The 22,899-nt window shown below is 29.2% G+C and overlaps 2 non-coding genes across 2 annotated transcripts; one reads left to right on the top strand and one right to left on the bottom strand.

The window, feature by feature from the left end:
- The first annotated feature begins 3,562 nt into the window (after positions 1-3,562).
- Positions 3,563-3,644, top strand: TRNAS-CGA (transfer RNA serine (anticodon CGA)). Its single transcript has one exon. It is a non-coding gene; the product is annotated as a tRNA-Ser (tRNA).
- Positions 3,645-3,659: 15 nt separating this feature from the next.
- Positions 3,660-3,730, bottom strand: TRNAT-CGU (transfer RNA threonine (anticodon CGU)). The gene has a single exon. It is a non-coding gene; the product is annotated as a tRNA-Thr (tRNA).
- Between the last annotated feature and the right edge of the window lie 19,169 nt (positions 3,731-22,899).

Raw genomic sequence — 22,899 nt, 5'->3', positions numbered from 1 at the left:
TTACGCTTGGAATAATCAAATGTCTGGATCCCAGATGAAGTTAGAATACAAAATTTCTCGTTGTTGAAATCTCCATCAATAATATTTTCTTCGGAAATATAGTCAAGCACCACCCTTTTTGAATTTATATTCAGAATATAACACTTCTTTTTGTATCCCACAAGAATGAAATCCCTATAAACTTTTATCCAATTACATCTTTTAGAAATGACCTTTTCACTAGTTTTCTTTGCAGTTTTATTTTGGATTTTATAAACATGCATCCCATCAGAAACAATACTTGAGTAGCCATCAAAGCCAATTTCATTAACTTTTCCCGCAAAAAGAATTCGATTTTGCTGATCTTTAAAAATATTCATACTCATAATTTTATGATTGCTGAACAAGATGATATCGTTTAAACCTTCAATTCTCTTCACTTGCTTAATTGTATCTCGTCTTAAAAACTCATTAAAATTTAACTCGCCCTCAACAAATATTTTTATATAATCCTCCATTATACACATGAATGATGTGTTATTTATCATGATACCATTGACAACATTTGACTTAGTGAAAACAGATTTTCTCAATTCTAAATCATAAATGATCAATAGACGATCAATTATTATCAAACAATATTTACCTTTAAAGCTTAAAAAACAGTTTCTAATTAAATCGAATTCTTCGCAGCGTAAATGTGGTTCTTTTGATAGTTTTGGATCCAATATTGTATTTTCCACCGAATATGGCCTTTTGAAATAATCAATTTTTAAAATTAGCTTATTCTTTTTAATATTGAAAATTTCAACAGTATTATCTTCCATAACAAATCCCAAAACATCCAGAGCAGAAGTTTGAGCAATTTCTTTAATTTGCTGGTTAAATTTTATTTCAAAAATACTTTTATGTTTTTTGATATTGAAAATTTCAACAATCCCACTTTCATAAACTATACACAGTTTGTTTGTATATGTAAATGGATGGAAGATTGTTGAAATAGTTTTAGTAAATGAGATTGTATCGATCAATTCAAAACTTTTGATAAAGCTATTAGAGCCTGTCTGTAAAATAGAACGGATATTTCCATCTAAATTACCCAATGTCATACAATGTGAGTCACTTCTTGTCAATTCTTTATTAAGAATCACAATACTGTTAGATTCCAGCAAAACAACCAAACTATCGCCAAAAGAAATAATTTTTTTGATCTTACTTCCCAATTCGATTTGTTGTAAAATTTCACTACGAAAATATTTGTACAATTTCCTTCCACATCCCACATAGACATCTACTTGATCTAGGTAAACGGAGTCAATGCATTCATTGCAATGGAAATAAAAGTGAAGAGTGAGATTTTCCAGGTTATAAATATAAACAGAGTCATCAGTTGGAATGCATGCATATGGAGCTCCATCAATGGACGTAATTGATAGCTTCAATCTATTACTTGAAAGAATTGAGGGTGTTCTATAGAATTTATACATTTTTGAATCACACTTAAACATCTTTTTGATCAGTTTTGAGTCGCATTCAAGCATTGAGGGCTAAAAATATTTCTCAAATAATTTTTCACACTTCTAAATTTGATTTAAGAATCAAGAATAATATATGAGTATAATAGAAGGTTGTAAACTATAAAAAATTTAAAACTTAATTACAAACCAATAAATTATTGTTACTTAATATAAATTAAGTAGAATTGTTAGGAGATAATAGTACAACTTCCACGGAGATTAAATTTAGATTTATCATGTAGTGAAGGCATTTATCCATTATGTTTCGAACTATTTTATTTATTAACTACTCAATAGTTTTTTAAACCCTCATTTATGACATCTGAAAGATCTTACAAAATCTCAGAAACCATCCTGCAAGCAACTCAATCTCTTCTTTCAACACTATCAACTTCTTATGGACCAAGAGGCCTAGATAAAATGATCGTTAAAGACAAACAAACTGTAATTACAAATGATGGAGCCACTATATTGAAATATTTCAACTCTCATCCCATTCACAAGATACTCTCATCAGTTAGTGCAGCTCAAGATGTCAATTGTGGAGATGGAACAACTTCAGTCATTATTCTAATTTCATCAATCATGGAGCACATCACGCCACTAAAGACCCGAGGAATTCATCCAAGCATTATCTGTAATGCTTTAACCATCTGCAAGAATATTTCAGTCGAATATATCGATCAAACGAAGATAAAAATAGATGAAAATGACTATGTAAACGTAGCATTAACAGCCTTGAATTCGAAAATTGCATCTAAAAGCATTAAAATGGCCAATGTTGCGGTTAGTGCCATAAAGCATTCAAAGTTAGAAGATATTAAAATCATCAAGCAGACAGGAGGAGAGATTGACGATATAAAACTATTTAAATCAATTTTGATTAAAAAAAATTTCAAGGTTGATTTCACCGATGCCAAACTTCTCGTTTTGCAATTTTGTATCAGTGCACCTAAACCAAACCTGGATTCAAAGATTGAAATAACCGATTACTCTCAAATGGAAAACTTCGTAAAAGAAGAGAAGGAATATATCTTAACTATTGTTAGAAAGATCAAAGAGACAGGTGCCAATTTAATTATCATTCAAAAAAGTTTATTGAAAGAATCTTGTAACGAAATGGCTCATCATTTTTTGAAAAAACTTAATATTCATGTGATTGATAATGTTGATCGTACTGAAGTAGCTTACATTTGTGACAAGTTAAAAATACAACCAATTTCTGATGTGGACTTGCTTACCAAGCCAATTTCTGTAGCTGTATCTGAAACAAAAGAGTTTTTGGAAATTAAAAATTATGGGTGTTCAATAGTTGTGAGTGGTTGTGATGATTTGGTAGTTGATGAAGCAGAGAGGAGTTTGCATGATGTACTATGTGTTATTAAATCATTAAATGAAGAGCCATATATTGTTCCAGGAGGTTGTGCCATTGAAGCAGGAATTGCGAATTGCTTGGACATATATTCTGAAGATCATTCACTGATCGTCAAAAGTGTTGCAAAAGCATTTGCAGCAATGCCACACTTCTTGGCTCAAAATGCAGGAATGTATTCAGTAGATGTAGTTACTCACTTGCGAACAAGTATTCCTATAAATAAGAATTTGGGAATTTCCATGAGAAATGGTTTAATTTCAGATATGGTAAATGACGAAAATGTTATCCAACCTGCTATTGTATCTAAAAGTATGGTATTGCTTGCATTTGAAACAGCTCAAATGTTGATCAAAATTGATGATATTTTGCCATCAAAACAATAAATAAAAGTTTCAAAAACACCTAAATGGGTCTTTTAGACTACACCGTGAATATATATCCTTTTATTATGGGGTTATAGATCAATCTACTTTCTCCATATTTAATTACTGAGTAAGCCCAAGTCTAAATAAAACAACTGATAAAATTTATTTATATCTAAAAATGGTAAAAAACTGATTGATAGGGGTATGCTAAATTAAAGAAAAATAAAATTATTTGGATTGTACAATTAAAATAAGAGTTTTAACATTGGATACCAAAGGATTGAACATTTTGACCTAGTAATAAATATTAGTCCCAAGAGAGATTAGACAACGTGGCCGAGTGGTTAAGGCGCTTGATTCGAACCCAAGTGGGGTTACCCCGCGCCAGTTCAAATCTGGTCGTTGTCGTTTTTAATTTAAAAAAGGCCCATACGGGAATTGAACCCGTGATTCCTGATTACGAAACAGGTGTTTTACCGCTAGACTAAAGGGCCTTGGATCAGGGAGATTACATCAATAAAAAAATTAATTTATCAAAATATTACCATTATACAGATACTTTTAAAATCTTTTGGCTAAACGTATAAAACTACTAATTTTTATACTTGTCAAGAAGTTCTTTTAGAGGAGAAAACATGCCTAAATGATTAAAACTCCTAATATTGAAAAATGATTTTTGTTTCAATATCCTTTTATTATCTAATTTCATAATAACCATCCTGTGTAATATATTTAACCCAAAACTTATTTTCTTTATTTAGACAAGTACTATCTTCAATATGAAATTGACTTTCTATCCAATTATCAATTTGGAAGTTTATCAAAACTGATCTGTGATCATTGGAATCAGACATCATTTTCTTTTCTATTGTTATATTTTCATTTTCAAATTCATAATTGCTGAACTTCCATTTTACATAATTTGTTTCTATATCTAGTTTAGCTCTTCCATTTTTGTGAATTAAATTTGCCATAAATGTGGTTTCTGGAACCGGAATCAAAAAGGTTATCCTTTTAAATTTTAGCTTCTGATCCGAATAAAAACGATATGACTCTCCGTTTTTTGCCATTTTAAACATGACATGCCTAATATTGCAAATATTATATGCTAAGAGAGATCTTGGGCCATCAGGCTTATACTCCAATTCTATTTTATTTAGATGAGACTTGACTGGATATGATGATTTGTGGTTTATTTGATATTTCTCTCCCTTACTGAAAATAAAACTGGCTGCTCGATTATCCCTATAGATCACTTCTCCAAATAAACTGTTCTTAATGACTTTATCATTATGAATAATCGTATGGATAGTTTCGATAACGTCAATATATACATTCTCAGTCTTAATAATTGAGGTTGATTCTAGTTTAACTGGAAATACTATGTCTGGATTCTGAAGTAGCTTTAAAATTAAAAAGTAATTGCTTTTGACGATTGATGAGGTCAATGTGTTAACATTAGATTGTATGAAATTTTTGAGGTCTAGTAGATACTTGGCTGCTGTACAAGCATCCAAATTTGAATAAAGAATGCTCAGTACACAATCATTAACTTTGAGTTGTGACAATCTCCTGTTAAAAACTTCAGAAAGTGGATATTGTGACGACTGTGGAAATAGTTTTGAATTTCCAAATATAATTTGATTGTCTGCAGTACTTATGAATATTTCGTGAATCATTATTATGAATGATAGTTTTTATTAAATGCTGTTTCAAAGACAAAAGTAAATAAATAAACCATGTCGTAAACAGGCAATTTGTTTAAGATACTCATAGAGGGTGTTCTAATCAATCTTTTATGAAACATTATGGCCTAGCATTTCATATTAAATACCAAGCTTTCAGTTGGTTGCTCCATTTATTAATATTTTCATATATTATAGCCTTTGGTTTAGTTATGATTGAATAGTTCAGCCCATGTTTTTATTGTTTATCCTGTGTTGTCTTTGTGTAAAAAAATCTATTCTGTTGAATAGTTCAAAAAATTATTTTAATTATAGACACTTTACAGATTTAGTTGCTTTATATAGCATGTTGATGGGAAATGGGTTTAGTAGCACTGATGTAATAGCATTATTCACTGAGGATTTGATTAGAGATGTTAGAAATCCCTACCCAAACAGGCTATTTATTTCAGAGAACAAGGAAATAGAATATGTGAAACTAACTCCTACGAAGCTTTCCCTACAGATTGTTTTAAATGTTTTCTATCTACGCCATAAGCATCTATTGTCATTAAATGAAAACGATAATCTTTTCATTTATATGGGTGGTCATGGAAATGACGATTTTTTCAAAATTGTAGATCGCTATTTTTTAATGAAAGAGGATATTATGAGATTTGTAACTTATTTATCAAAAAGATTGAATGGAGTTTTTCTAATTCTAGACACATGCCAGGCAGATGCTTTAATTGATCAAGATAATCTACCTCAAAATGTTTGCATACTTACAACAAGTTTATCTACTGAGTCGTCTTTTGCCTCTGTTACATCGGCAAAATTGGGTCTTGCCATTATTGATGATTTTATGGAAAGATGGTATAGACTGTCCAATAAGGATTATAACCTAACAATAGGAGACTTTTTTTCAGAGACAAATTTTGGAAAAATCACTTCAATTATCTCGGTTCATGGAAATAAGAAGTTTTTGATGAGAGATTTTTTTGTAAAAGAGAAAAACCAAATGTTAAGTATGAATCTAGATAGTAGACCAACCCATTTAAAAGTGCCAGCTATTAAAAAATTTATTCTTTAAGTGCTTGATTGGTATTAAATATACAAATTACAAGGTATATGGCTAAAAATGGTAGTGCTTTGATTAAATAAACAACCTTCATGTTATTAAATACTTCCATCGCTCATTTCAGTTATTGGTTGTGTATGTCATACATTTATCAATCGACTATTAAAAATTGGTAATATGGGAGGGTATACAACAGCCAATAAAAAATTAAAATGTGAGAAATTGAATGATGAGATTTGTTAGTCTTTCAAATTTTTTCTTCTGATTAAAAGTTAATAGTGTTTATTTAAATATCGAGGTTTATTCTTTTATCCAAAAATTATTATTGTCAAATTGGTTTTTTGAGGTTGAAAATGTTTTATTAATTGTGAAAAGTATTATTTAATGATTTTTAATTAATTAACCCCTTTTCTCCTTGGAATATAAAAAATTGGATCCTAATCCCCTAAATGTTTGTCACAACTTTGTATTTAAATATCCTCGTTTATAATTTCCTTTGGAAAGATTTTCTATCGCACTTATTTGCTAAAGTGTATACAAAAGATTAAAAAAGGCGATAACAAATTATTAAGCAAGAATGATAGATCACATGGATAGGCGTTTGTGCTTTGTTTCCATATCTTCCAATTAATCGAATAATCAGTAGGTATAAATAAAAATTTTTCAATAGAATCAGTTTCAAATTTTTAGAATAAATCAATCTATATTAAAAATATTTTAATTATTATTTATGATATCCTATCTAATAACATCAATATTTAGATACTGATTCAGCAATCAAAATTGATCGAGTGACTATTTTTCGATCATTTATATTTTGGGAATAATAATTTATTTTCCATTTACTCAATTTCTAAAATATCATCAATCATATCTTCTGACACAATATATTCATTATTCTCGTGATCTTTAATAATGTATCCATTAGTGGTTTTCTTTTGAATTTTAACTACTGTTCCCTTTTCGAGAGATGAATTCTCAATAGCCCTAACGAGAACTCCCACCTTATACGATGTCTTAAAATTATTTTTTATTTGTGTTCTCTGCCCCTTTCTTTTGGAATAAATATAGCCATATGTTGCAATTATCAAAAACGAATGGATGCAGTTTTCAATCCACCTTGTCGTATACCACACAAAACCTCCCTGAGCTGTAATTTCAATAAAAAATAGCACCAAAAAGAGTTTGTTGGATGGTGTGTAAGAATATTGTATAAAAGTGCTTTCATAGACACTTTTTCTATAGTAAATATAACAAATTGCAATAAAATTCAAGAGTACTAAATTACCCAGGAGGATATATGGCATATAAGATTCAATTTTTGCATGTATTGGAATCGTAAAAGCAACCAAATGGATGAAAAGTTTAAAATAAAGACTTTTCATTCTATAATTGCTCATTTAGGGGATTAAATAAAATAGTTAAGGAGAACCATATTCAAGGGGAAGTTACTATTCAGGGGATTATTTTCAAGGTAAAAAAAGACACTTTACAACAAGTGCAGTTTAGATGAAGGTTCCTAGTTCTATTATTGTTAATATATATTCTGATTATTTGGATGGATATACAAAGCGGTTAACTTGGCTTTTGATACTTAAAAACAAGCTTTGATAACATGGAACTATTCAACCATTAGGTACATAAGTAAGTTTAATTTACTTGATGATCTTAAAGCTAAGAACTCTTTAAAGTTTTAAGGGTGATTTAAAACTTCTATGAAGATTGATATTATACAGTTATACATATTTCATGACTTCATTCCAAATTTTATTTATTACGAAATTCAATAACTGATTATAGGTTTGATAAGAAAACTATTACTCTAAAAACATTACTAAATACATGTATATCTTAGTGCTAGGAATATATTGAAAATAATATTACAAAAGCATTAATTTACAATTTAATTTTAGAATGTTCTATTCATCATATTATCAATATTACAATTTAATTCTAGAATGTTCTATTTATCATATTATCAATATTACAATTTAATTCTAGAATGTTCTATTTATCATATTATCAATAATGAATTTATTTTCTCTTCTACAGAGGAGATTATCTCCATAACCATTATATAGGGCACACAATATTATTATATATTTAATTTAGCATGTGTATACTTTATCTTTCTTATTATGCCCATGATATTCACGATATTTTTTTATAAAATTACATCTACAGTATTTTCTTCAAAAGCCAAAAGGTCGTCTGCAACCAATCCCTACTTAAACATTAAGAAGGAGGAAATTACCAATATAATTAAAGAACGTTTTGGTACAAACGATGATGATAAGAAGTATATAATAGCGCTACAAGGTAATTCCTGTTCTGGAAAAACTACATTTGCTGGGGAGCTTGTTTCAAACATACCAAGTATCTTTCCTTTCCATTTGGATCAGTTTTACAGGCACAAATCTAATAAGGGAAAGCATGATAATTATGATTTTGATAATCCAGGTGCATTTGATTGGGAATTGGCCAGAAAATCATTTCTAGAAGCCATTGCAAATAATAAAATCATCATAGTCGACGGAATATACGCATTCAACTTAGTGAATGACGATGTATTCGATGAGACTTTCTATAGTCCTGTCGAAAAATTATGCAATAGGAATGTTTTTAAGCCAAATCCAATTCAATTTGAGGATTGCAGAATACTTAAAATTCTTTTTGAAACCTCAAAGGAACATATTCTTTTAGAAAGAAGCAAGCGTGAAGTGATTTTACGAAATGATCCTCCTGAATTGACAGAATATTTTTGCAATACATTTGTCTTTCCAGCAATCAGGCATTTCCAGGTGCCAATTCAGAAAAATCCCGATATTAAAATAGAGGGTGGAAATTTTAATTATGCTGCTATCTCATCTCTTCACTCCGAGCTTAATGGTTTTTTCCATTAAAATAAATTAATGCTAGTGCTACTTTTATGTCTTTCTATATCTAGACATTCAAGAATTTTTTTAATTTATGTAAAATAATGGTTATAATATATTCTCATTGGTTATAGAAAAGATTAATATGATTGTGTGTAAATGAAAAAATTTCTATTCCTACTAATATCGACAGGTACTGCTTATCTAAAGTTTGTAAATCAGTAAAACAATTGCTATTTTATGATATTTGTGTGAACAATCACAACCGAGTATGTAAATTTAAGAGCTCTTTTTGGAGGAGATATATTATATAATAGTGCCAATTTTGATAGATGCATCAATGATTAGATTTTAGGGGAAAATAAAGTAATAATGAATATTATTAAAATCTTGTATGAAAGCAGGCTCAAAGATATATCAATTTGATAGTTCCAGTGAAAGTAGTCATTGCAATATATACTTTTGCTTGTTCAAAAATTTACAGCATGGGATATCTCTTTCTAAAGATGAAATATATTAATGTAGTTACAATTTTTAATGTCTTATTGAGCACATATATGAATTTTTCCTTAAATACATCTAATTTTAATAAAGTTCACATATGCATAGCCAGCCAGCATATTAATCTGGTTGTCTTATACTATTGCAAGTAAGTATTGTTTCTTGAAGTGTATTGGTAGCTTAAAACTATATACAAATGAGATATTGTTCACATATGAGATAAATATTTAAAAATTAACAGAATGAAATATTTAGCTACAAATAACCTTACCTTAATGATATCAGACAGATCGACAATAGCAAAAAGTATAACAGAGTAATTATAACTTCTGATCACCAATAATCCATACATCGGTTTGTATATACATTTATGGTAATAATTTAATTAATCCCTAACTATGCCTTCGAAATTGTCAACAAACCATTTCTGAGCATCTTCCTGTCCTACTCTCTGATTTTTACCCACTCTAGATCGGCATCTTTTTCTCTTAGAAACTCTCGTACCTGGCTTCTCCAAAACGATAAAATAGTTCAATCCGAAAATACCAATAGCTGGATCAAATTTGATTCCTAAATCAATATGTTCATTGATACCGAAACCAAAACATCCATTATTGGAAAAGCAGCTTGAGGGCAACTCAAATTCTTTCACTCTTAAAGCAGTTTCCAACAATTCAAGAGCCTTTTCGCCTTTGACAGTTACGCTGGTACTAATCTTTTCATTTCTCCTGATACCCCAACCACGGACGGTTAATCTTGACTTAGATATGAATGGTTCCTGGCCAGTGATTTGCTTTAATACAGCAGATGCCTTATCCAACTTTCCCTCCTTCGGTTTGACACATGTGTTTATACAAAGCTTTTGAATTTTTATGTTTTGCATTATATTCATTTATGGGGGTCTGCGTCAGCATAAAAATAAATTTTTCAAAAAATTGAATAAACTTTTGACGATAAATAAAGGAAAAAACTTACTATCAACACCAACCATATTTCATTTATACCTAGTAGATGGGCTGCGGAATATTATAAATACTTTTATAATCCTAGATAGATGATGGTCCAACTAATAATAGATACAGAAATAAATTTGCTACACCATACTCCTAAAATATTTAATTGCTACCTGACTTTCTGTGGAATTTTTGTAAAAACCATTTATACCCCACAGAACCAATAATTCTGCCCCCATTTTCAATAGACTCGGCCACTTTCATTTCACGAATTTTTACTTTTTTTAATTCTAGCCTAATTGAACCATTCTGAATAAACCATGTTCCATCCTTTCTCTTGCACAATCGACTGTTACTAATTAAAGTTGTCTGAGAATCATTATCCACAGATGACACACGTTTATTTCTAATTTGTAAATGGTTGCCTACATACTCATCTTCCTCATACGGCTTTGGATTAAAATGAATGCTGCTTGGCTCCTTCATGAAAAAGAAAGCCATTTGGGGGTATCTAGAGGAAATGTTGTAAAACAATCTAAGATATTGCTAATGATTTTCAATGGGTTATGTTGAGTAAGTATTTATAAATTTAAATGCAGTAAAATAACTAAATCACGAAAAATATTGCCAAGACTATAATAGCGAGGATTTTATCTTACTTAAAAACATTGGAATAGCCATGGAACTATTCTATTGCTTTTATAGAATTTATGCTTAGCAAACCAAGGCTGAAAGAACTAAACCAACTTAAAATTTTAACCCCTTCTAATGTCAGTTAACTCACTTCTTTCTTCTTTTTTTACAAATCCCAATTCACTCTCAGATATCAACAGTAATTTAATTCAAACACTTCTTACAGAAAGTGGTTATAATGAGTTTTTACAGCTATTACAAAAAGATGAAAAAGTAGCTTTTATATACCTAAGTCAAATGAAACTAAGTAATGAACCTAACGAATCAATGCCAAAACAACCTTTGACCATCACACCTTTGTTTAATATATATTCCTGTGAATTATTCATTAATTCACTTTTATCACTGAATCCTCAGCAGTCAAATACCTTTTATGTGAAACAGTTTCTAAACAATATCTATAGAATTCAGTTAAATTCACATCTAATTCAAAAATTATTAGACCATGACAGATTCGATTTGATTGAAGCATGCCTGGCTGTTTACAGGGAAACCGAAAGAAGCAACAGCTTATTTGAAGAAATTTTGAGAGTCATTGAGATTCTAAAACCTACAATCGAAGAGTTTTTGTCAAAGGGATTCAATAATCAAAAGTCTAAAAGTGTTCTTGGAATCATATACTCCCTAATGTTCCAGGATATTCATCCATTTTTTGAAGATAATTTACAAAGTTTATTTTTACGATTTAGGGAGAATTATAAAGAAAATAGGGATTTAGTTAATGAACTTTACCTATTATTTGTCAATTCTTATGGAGAATTCAGTGACTACGAATCAATTATTGTAACAATAACTAGTAATAATAATGGGTTGAATTCAATTCGATTAAATTTTGCCCAGTTAGAAATTAATATTCTAACTCGCTCGGTTTCATTCGTTTCTCCAAAATTTCTCAACTTAGTGGTAGATTTTGTTTCTAAATTAAATTGTATAGGTGATGTGACTATAGAAAATGATTGTAGAGCTGTCTTGGATGATCTAATTGGAAATGTATTTAGAAAATACTCCAATTTTAATCATCCTCCTCCCATATTTACAAATCAGCTGTACTTTTATCAATTCACTAGTCAAAGAATTAGAGATATTAGAATAATGAATGAAGCTAAGAAGATCATTAATGAATACAGATCTGATCATTCAAATATTATTATTGGACATACCGATTTGGATGATTTGACTTCAATATCTGATCTGATTGTTTATGATGCATTTAATTATCTAATTTCTATTAAAGAATTTGATGTTTTTAACTGGGATTTTCTGGATACAAAATTTTGCAAAAAATTTTGTCAAATGATCAACTTTTATTATAAAAAAATCAACAAGAAGCATATAAACAAGATGGGCATTCATTTAATCACTCATAATGAAAATGTAACCGAGGTTGAAGGGTTAAATTCAAGCCCCGTGGAAATCAGTTCAGATTTACTACTACGAATGTGCAATATAGCAGTGAAAAATCAAGATAAGTACACAAGTGAAGCATTTAAACGAATGCTAATACAAGAATTCGATAAGAAAACTGACTTTGTTGTTTCAGAGAGTAGTATTTACAGCAATTTGTACGGTTTATTACATCCTCTAATGTTAAATATTGATTCTATTTCTGATATAAACTCTGTAATCAATTTATTTGATTGTTATCTTTTTTTATCTATAAAATTACACCGATTTAATTTATCATTTGTTCAATACATCATGGAAAATGAAATTGTCGAGGTATATAATCTACTATTCTTGTATATAAGTGTGTATATAAAGGAAGAATATACGATAAACAATGCAACCAAAACTGGTAATTTTACGGTGTTAACCGATCTTATTCTTAACATTTTACAGCAATCTGCATTTTGGTCAGACAAATCACTTTCGCTATCCATTGAGTTATTAGTGTTGAGTGCATACAATGTTAAAATTATCACAAAAGAACAAGTTTATATGATTAACGAGAATATGAAAAATATGGGGTTGGTGGGTATATTTTTAAATACCAAAATTATGGGAGGAAGGGGTAGCATCTGTGTTAATACTCTTACAATTACAGAATATGAATGGAATTACTTGGTGAATAATGTTTTTTCCAACTTCTTAATCGAAAACTTCCTTACGAAACAATATGCAAGATATATTATTAAGGAGATGCTCAGAAGAAATAGTATTAAACAAGATGCAAATGATAAAAATACTGCTAATCAGAGTCTCATAAACCAAATCGCTATTAAGAATGCTAAAAGTATAGAATATGAATTTACACTAAGTTCAGTTATTGAATATTTTGATATATAGTTTGAAGATTAATCCATCAGATTAATAAAACTTCAGTTAGATAGAAAATATTAGCTACTAATGAGAATATTGTTGTTTTTTGTATAGGCTCAAATAAGACTTTTCCATCAACCTGCCAAAGCTATTATCAAGTTTGTAAATTTTGATATAAAATATCTAATAAAGTTTTAGAAGATTGTAACTAGAATGAGTGTGTAAAATAACTTGACTATAAACTTGAAAATACATAGTATTTGTTTATCATAAAAGGTTGTATTCATTACAACTAACTTAAATGGTACATTTGGAGCTGCAGGTCTAGCTGTTTCCATTCACCTATCAAGCTCATCGTTGGTTTTATCTTTAAATCCTTGATTGAAGATTTCTTTTAAATATTTTTTCTTTAATCCCCATGGAAACCAGAAATCCTTTCGTAATTCAATGTGCAAGCTGTAAAAACATTCTAGCTGATTCTTTCACTTTGAAAAGTTACAAAAATGGATATTTGATTTTTAAAACTGTAGAAAACATATTTGAAAGTGATTCGAATGATAATAATTGTACAAACAATAGAAAGCCAACAAATAAAGATTCTTCCTTATGCTATAGCGAACATGATGAAGCTAATAGTCAGACTGTGCCAGCAGTAAAATCTATAAAGGATCCCGTCGCCCCTTTTATAGATTGTATTTCGAGGAATTTGATGTGTATTTGTAAAAACAATGTGGGTGTCCATGTAATTGCTGCTTCTGAAAAATGGAATGGATACGCGGGAATGTATTTTATTAATAGAGAAACTGTAACTTCTTACGGATTAGGAATGAGAGAAATTATGGAAGAGTACACAATTGATGAGCTGGGAGAAGAAATCCAAAGAATAAAGATGGTAATAGCTAAACTATACAATAAGATGAAATGAAAATCTCACGATATATTAATCTAAAAGATATTGATAAGATATTTAGAAAGTAAAACCACTAAATAATGCTTGATCAATTTTTTATAACATCTCCAAAATTGATATAACTAAAGTATGAGATCAATAGATATTTATAATCATTATAACGATTAAATATATAATTGATAGCAACTAAATCAAATTGGATATATTTTTTCCAAAAGTATTAAGAATCAATGAGTATCTTTTAAACTATATTCAGTTGGTTCATATTTACACAAATTGAGTAAATAATACATAATTCTCATTATAATACTGTGATGGAATTTATGTTTATATCTTACGGATTTGAATCAAATGGGTTCTTTATTAATAAAATAACATTTGTTAAGTTTAGAATTTTTACATACAAATGGAATGAAATATAAAAATGAGTTAAGGTGTGTTAATTAAAATAGTATATACACCATGACCTCATTAAAAATCTTCAGTTAATTGGTTTTTTAAATAAGTTATCAGGGAGTAGTTAACTTTAAGATGTGTGTACGTACATATTTAAAATTATTTTTGTATTTATTATTATATCATTAAATTCCACACAGCTATATCATCTTATATATCCGCAGTAATTTTATTATCCAATGACATTAGACTGTACTTACATCTGTTTGTTCAAAATATGTAGCTTTGATAGGAAAATAATATCTTAAAACACCATAAACTCCTCCTAAAGCGATTAATATTGCAATTGGTATCAAGAAATAATACAAAGGATATTTTTGGGAAGGATCTTGATATGGGATATTACATGTGTGGTTATCTATTGTTTTAGTTGCATCTTTAAGCTCACTTTTCTGATTTGAAGATTTAATGAAAGAATTGTCACTCTCTATTGTAAGGGAATTATATTGTTCATTTCTGATTTCTGGGCATAGAACCGTATTCTTCTCAAATTTACAATCCTGCTCATTTGTGCCAGTATTTAAAGGTAACAAACTACTTTCTCTTAATTTGTTAATCTTTATGGCATGATTCCATAAGTCCTGTAACAACATTTGCTTCTTGCCATCCATTCTCTTATGACGTGTTATTCCAGAGTATTCAGCTTTAGACAATGCTCTTACTGAAATATCAGTTTTGGTTGATTTAAAGTCAACAATTCTTTTAATTTTAAGTGGAGCAAGTAGAGAAATACCATTCGACGTAATAATAGTGGTTGAAAAAGCAGTTATAGTTCTGCCTCTAAAACCAACAAAGTACTCTTCATCTGAATCAGCCTCCTTAATACAAATAACACCATGCTCGAAAAATGGTATATAGCAGTATAAGGAATTCTTAATCATCTTATCTCCCTTTAAACTTACAAGAATTGGAAGTTTTTCCAACTCTATTATCTCTTTAAGAATACTTTTGTTACGAATGTCGTAAATTTTTTGATATAAACTCTTAACCTTTAAACAGTCTTTACAAATATTGACAGATGTAGAGGGAGGAACCCAGTCTTTGTAGTTTTTAACAATAAAGTCCAATTCTCCAATTTTACAGTTTTCAAACTTTGACAATTCCTCATCTGAATCATTATCAACGCAGGAATTAATTTTTTTCAAAAGTATGTCAATCCTATCGTCATTAAAATTTGGCATAACAGCTAAAAACCCCATTTTTCTAAACTCACAAAATTCAAAATATCCTTCTTGACAGGATCCTTCGTTAGTATAAACAAGAGGTAATCTATTATTTCCGATGTCTTTAGTATTTACGCTGCACATCGAAGAGACAAAGAAGATTATTGACTTGATAAAAGAAAATTTCATCCTTGAGGGTAAAGAATTTTTTATTTCAGTTAACAATATGGAACATAACCAAACTTCTTTACACGAAAAGCTGATAATGTATGTGCAATTGTAGTGAACTATGGTTGATTACTAGAATTAATTCATTATAAACTGTTAATTACTATCTAAGGAAATATTTTTTGTTCAAATCAATTTCCATTTTTAGAAATATAATTTCAATTTGGCGTTTATGCAGAATACCATACTTGTTGAGATGAAATTGATTAAAGAAGTAGAAGCTGCTATTTCAAATCTATATTAAATATAAATAAATTGTCAAAATAATCTAAAAAATTGATCGCTCTATATTCTACAAATAGTGTTGCAAAATAATCAGTAAAGTTATAAGGCATTTGATCACATCAAGTAAAATTAATATAAACCTTCGTGATGACATATATACAAATTTTTTTCCAGATTTCCAAATCCCCTCAGTTTAAATTTATTCAAAGAATACTTTTTAAAAATTTTTTAGTAATACTTTTTTCTATAGAATTACTTCTTTTCACGTATCTCCTCTATCCAAGCATTTCTCTCTATTAAGCTGCTACAAATAAACTGCCTATTGTTTACTGAAAATATCAGATCTCCATCAATTCCATCAATTTCGAATCTAGAATGAGAAATGATATTGGAAATAGGAATAACTTCCGAAATGGTGGAATATTCCCCCATATCGATGCGGCTTTGCACCTCACTACCCATATTTATTCTATTTAACATTTCATATATGATACTTTGCTTATTATTTTTTCTAGTACAAACTAATATCTTTTGGGGAATAATTCGTAAACTGACCTTTTCATTCCTATAGATTACAAACTGACTCCTTTTATAAAGGACATTAGAAATATCGGCTAGTGTGAAATGATAGAGACTAGAGAAATTTGGAAAATTAAGCAGCATGCTTGAAAGCGTTTGGACATTATTAAGAAAAGAATCCTTTGCAATTGATTGATTCATCATAAATGGGTTATGCTCTTTACAGAATTGGCTATAATTATCAGGGTTGGAATTATTTATAGAGGGACTTCTGTCAATCAAATGGATTTGAGAATAATCTCTCAAATTTACAGATTTAGAAAGGTACCAAATCTGATCATACTTTTTAAACTCCATATTGCTTGTATCTTTATCATCATAGCTCACTTTATTTGGTATTCTATTAGATTGTACTTTAATATTGAAGATTATCCCTGTTTCAGAAATTATTGAATTAATTATCTCCAGCTTCGGTGTATCAATCAGACATCCAGGCGCTCTAAAAACATTAGCATTTTGAGGGTTTGTTATAAGAGAAATATCATCATAGGACTTTTCCTTATTGGTTGTAGAACCAGTGCTTACCATAGCTTGATTTAACTGACATAATTTTGGAATTAATAATAACTCGGGAATATTTGGGGAATTGCTATCAAATAGAACAGTGTCGTTCCCAATGGTTGTTGTATTGCATACAACTGACATATTGTCCATTTTTGTGTTTGGAATTCCAGTATCTGAGTTCAAACTATGGTGGTTTATGAGCATAGTATTTTCTCCCATATTGGGAATCTTATTCATTTTCATAGCTGCATTGTTTTCACTTTTTTCCCAAATCATTTCATTTAATAACACATTATCATCGCTAGTAACTGAAATATCATCATTAAAAATAAAATAATTATTTTCTTCCACGGCATTAGATTTATGAGCTGCGTGCTTTAAAGAAGTAGAATTTGGTTGTTTCTCAGTGGTGTATTGATCCATAGTAGGATGCTTGCCAGAGACGATATTACATTTATCACCTACAATATTTCCAAGAAACACATCATCAGGCTCTGAAAGTTTTGTCTCAATAGCATCCTTTATAGGCAAATCATTCCTTGTATGTCTACCACTTGTCTGTGCCTTATTTTCACAACTACTGTTGCTTGTAAACAGCTCTATTTCCTCCTTTACATCAAATAATTCGTCCCTGATTTCAAAATAAGCTGAACAGAAACTGGTGTTGGAATCATTAGAATCTAGAAGTTCTGTAAATGTGGTGTTAGATGAGGTAGAGTTACTATTATTAGAGTCTCCAAATTTACTTTTTACTTCCTTTTTTTTTGTGTCACCAGTTGTAATTTGTAGAACCTGACTCGTCTTACTCTCACTTGGTTCCTTAAACCTATTCACTAATGTATTAAACATCTCTTTTCCAGTTCCAATAACTTCCACTATGGAATCAGGAGAACCAAAGGCATCGAACATGGGTCTGTCCAAGAGTAAATATATAAATAAAAATAATAAATAAAAAACAATTAAATGCAAAAACATAATCAATACAGTGAAACAAAATTTTTTATTATATCGCTGAGAAAATCATTTTGGTTAGAATCAGCTCGACCATCTTAACATGGATAATTCTGTACCTTAAATAACTATAACCCATTCAAATTGTATCAATTTGGAGTTTGTAAGTGTGCTATTTCTTGAGATATATCGCTTTTCATACAAATTAGAGTTAATCAAATTCAATTATGCTTTTTATTTTAGCAAATTAAAAAAATTATTAGTTGATTTTAATGAGTCACAGAAAACAGAATGCTTTTTTAAAGTTCTAAATTCTGGAATTAATGAGTGTTGGATGATTAATATGCTTTTTATAAATTTAAACTGTCTTAGATCGATATTATCTCAAATAGAAATACATTAATCACTAGTCCATATCTGCCATTCTTAGCAGAAATAAGAAAACATTTTTATTATCTCACAAAACTTTGGAATTTGCAACGATTTAGCATAAAGTTATGTAAAGATGATTATTACTGATTAAAGTTGTTGTTGTGACTATATTTTAAACTAAGCACGGATATGACTCACTTTGACTGTGAAATGTCTATTAAACTACTTTTATATAACAACACTCTGATCTATTTTATCACATGGTATTTTAATTGGCAATTACTCATAAATGATAATAATATATAGAGTTATCTTTCATTTAAACAAACTAGAAACGAATTGATTCAAATAATGTTATCTAAAATAAGAATCGGCCGGGCTATATCAATCAAAATATGTGACTTAATAAAAACCTCGAGTATTGTATATCTTACTAAACATTCCAGATTTTGGTATTTTAATTTGAAATTTGTTTATTCAACTTATCAATATTAAAAAGTGATTTATTAGACGAAATAGTTTATTGAATATATTATATGGCGATACCTGGCCTAATAACTTCTTTTAAATAATCGGAATATAATTATCCAAATACTGAGCTGAATTTTTTAATCCATCAGTATTTTTACATACATAAGCTCATTTTCGATATATTTCAAATTAAATCTGAAACAATCACTCTGTTTTATTCTTGAAATATTTCCAAATTTGTCATCATCACATCATATGGATCAAATGGAATAATATTTTCGTCATTGAGGATAGACATCGTCAATTTTCTGACCAATGGATGCCAATGATATTGTAGAATGTACAATCCGTAATTTTTTATATCAGTTTTGTCAAATATTTTGATTTTATCCTGTTTTTTCAAACTCAACAAAATTAATATACTACAAATATATTCTGGCGAATAATAGAAGCAGTTGCCCGAAAGCGTATCTATCAAATCGGATTTGACTCTTTGAGTTTCATCATTTAGAATTAAAAACAGCTCATTCAGGAATTCCGTTTCCAACAAAAACGAATTTTCTTTCGAATCATTCTTTGTCTTCAGACAATGCTTTTTTATAGCCCTCAAAATAAATGAATGCAAATATGGGTCTCTAATCTTCCTGAGAAGTTTCATACAGCTTATTACAACCTTAGGATTTTTTGAGTAATTTCTAATTTCAGTTATCAGGTTGATTTGGCACATATCACCTCTACGTGTTTCATCATCCAATTGGGCCACTTTAATATTACTATCAAGACCACAGACTATTAAGTCTAGCATTAATCCTTTTTCGCTTTCCTGATAGTTATCATCAATAAGTAAATTGTTGTAAAACTCGAACAAATGACTCTCTGATGTGACAATGCCATTGAGTAGTTTTAATACATTAAATTGGGATCTGAAATTATCATTTTTGAAATAAAATTCCTCAATATTTTCAATTAAAAACTTTTCAAAATGATTAAAATTGGTCCTTATAAATTCGTTTTTTCCTATATTGATTCTTGCAATCAAAATTAACAATAATTCGTGAGTGTAAATTTTATCCGAAATGAGCTTCTCAATCAATCTTACTACCTTGTCCCCAATAAACTGATTTTTTGAATTAATTTCAAAAGTCTTAATAATTCTATTTTTGATATAGATATCTATTGAGCTCATACCAATTTTTCCTCCAATTTTATAATTTGTCGATATTATATTGTTGTCAGTTTTTTCGGAATTTATTATTTCTTTCTCGCCACTGGCTAATTTTCCATTATCTTCAATATTGTTAAACTCCATAAGAATTTCTTGAATATTCTTTAAAACCATATAGACTGTGTCATGCCTCTGATTTTCCACAAATGAAAGTAACTGTTTAAAATTTAAACTATTCGGATTTCTCAGGCAGAGAAGACTCAGGCAATTTATTTTATCACTCAGAGTACCCTTTTGAATCAATTCCTTTTCCTCTAGAGACGCATCATCTAAAAAATATGCATTGTTTACTACAGTTTTGGAACTATTATCGTTCACTTTAAACTTTTTCTTCAGTTTTCTATCAAAACATTCCAGAGATTGGTTTTTTGAGGACTCACCGTCATCGGCATCTTCTAACGACTTTGAAATGTCATTTTTCCAGTTTTTCTTTGTGATTGAATAGTTGTATGTTTTTGATTCTTTTTTCTTCCTACAATCAGTATGCTTTTCACTATTGAAATTGCCCATCTCCACACTCCCCTTAGCTTTATCCAACTCAGATATCCTGATTTTTCCAAAATTATTAGATCTGGATTTTTTCCTTTGTTGACTAATTTGTGCAATAGTTTTACTGCCTTCTACTTTTTCCTTTATAATCTTGTCTGTTTCTTCCTTTCTACCAGTTTCATCTTTGTAATCTTTGTCATTGATTTTTTTATGAATTTGCTTCACATCTTTTTTAATTTTAGCCATTAAAGGGATATAGAGTGAAAATTTTCTCAAAAATAATAAATAAACTGATTTCTGGTGGAAAGTAGAATTCTGATCTTTTAAAAAAATTTGAACTCGGCAATCACTGGCTGTCTTATCCTTACTCAACAATTTTTTAATTCTGATTCCTCATATATAACTGACTTTCAAAATTTTTAATTCTTGGTCTTCCCATATATAAATTACTTAATCCTTGTAATGTTCTATCCATGGACTTAAAACCAACTTCTACTCAGTATTTAACTATAAAATCACTCAATATGTTCGTTATACCCCCAAATGTCAAAGATAAATTCTAATTTTAGAAATTTAAGAAATCAAAATCCATTTGAAATATTTGAAATTCCAAAAGTCTATGACATTGATCAGAAAGCGTTGAAACAAAAATATTTTGAAATGATTAGAAAATGTCATCCAGATATAATCAAGTCTAAGGACAATGATACATTTTTAACCGCTAAATCAGAGGGAATTAGTAATCGTCACAAGTTAGGCCGAAATTTAGACGGTATTACTGGCATTTCTACATCTTATACAAAAGACAGCCAACCTAACTTAAACAATATTTCTAGTGAAAATACATTGGATGAAAATATTAGTGACTTGTCAGAACAATTAATTAATTCATCCGTTGAAATTTTATCAGATTTTAAAAGTATTGAATCGATTAATAATGCTTATAGTATTCTAAAGGACGATTATAAAAGAGCCAAGCATTTTATTAATGAGCATATAAATAGCAGTAAACTGAATGAAAATAGCCCATTAGATTTAAACTTTTTAAAAAAAGTATTAGGGTTGGAAGAAATGATCGAAATTGCCATTTCAGAAGGACATCCAAAAAAACTAAAGGAAGTAAAAGAAATAGTGGAAAAAGAAATAAATGTCTGTAAGAAAAACTACGGTAACCTGGATTATTATATAAAGTGGGGGTATTACAGAAGGTTGTATGATATGATAAAAGCTAGTGAATAAGTTTAATGTGGATACAAGTAATGTATTTGGAACAGTCTAACAGCTTTATGTTATCGTCGATGTAATTCATAAATATCCACAAAATCATCTCCAAAAGGTAATATACTCCGGCTGAAATAATCAATATTTATTATAAATAAATAGTGTAATTGTCGTGGTTTATCTCTATTCTACATAGAACTCGTTTCTTCGAATAAAGTGAAAATGATGCCTAATTTTAATAGAACAAGTTTTTTAAAATATCTTAGTTTTCACACACCCTCTTATGGCAAAAGATATCCATTCTTTTAAAGAGAAGTTGGCCATATTGAATGAGATTAAGAATGATTTCAAATTAGAGAAAATTCCAGAATATCTATCATTTACAATTTATACTTCAATGAGTAAAACTATCATCAAATCAGTTTTAACTAAATTGTGCGAAGTCGATGCTACTGTAACAGTATTTTATGAAAATAAAACCGAGGAAGAATGGGAGGAATTAATGAATCATCTGGGTGAACCAGTTAACTTAGAAAATAATACGATAAATCAAAGGAGTGAAATATTGGATTCTCATGTAGAATCTTCTGATGTTCCAGATCATTTGAAGGACCCATCAGAGGTAGAAAATAATACTACAAATGCCCCTGAAGATTTAAACTCATCTAAAGCTCCCATAAAAACTGTTGAATCTGAAATTGATTGCACAGACAAACTATTAATTATTCAAAAAATTAAAATTATTGCAAATTCATTCGATCATATCTTAAAATCCTTCAAAAGTTTGAAATTGGCAGTTTCTTTGGAATTAATTAGTGAAGTATTCAGATTTAGAACCAGAA

Source organism: Rhyacophila brunnea, unplaced genomic scaffold (genome assembly GCF_057557595.1).
Source record: "Rhyacophila brunnea isolate RB1 unplaced genomic scaffold, BYU_Rbru_1.0 scaffold_144, whole genome shotgun sequence".
Lineage (NCBI taxonomy): Eukaryota > Metazoa > Arthropoda > Insecta > Trichoptera > Rhyacophilidae > Rhyacophila > Rhyacophila brunnea.
Note: the sequence above shows the minus strand (reverse complement) of the source record. Positions and strands in the feature narration are given on the sequence as shown.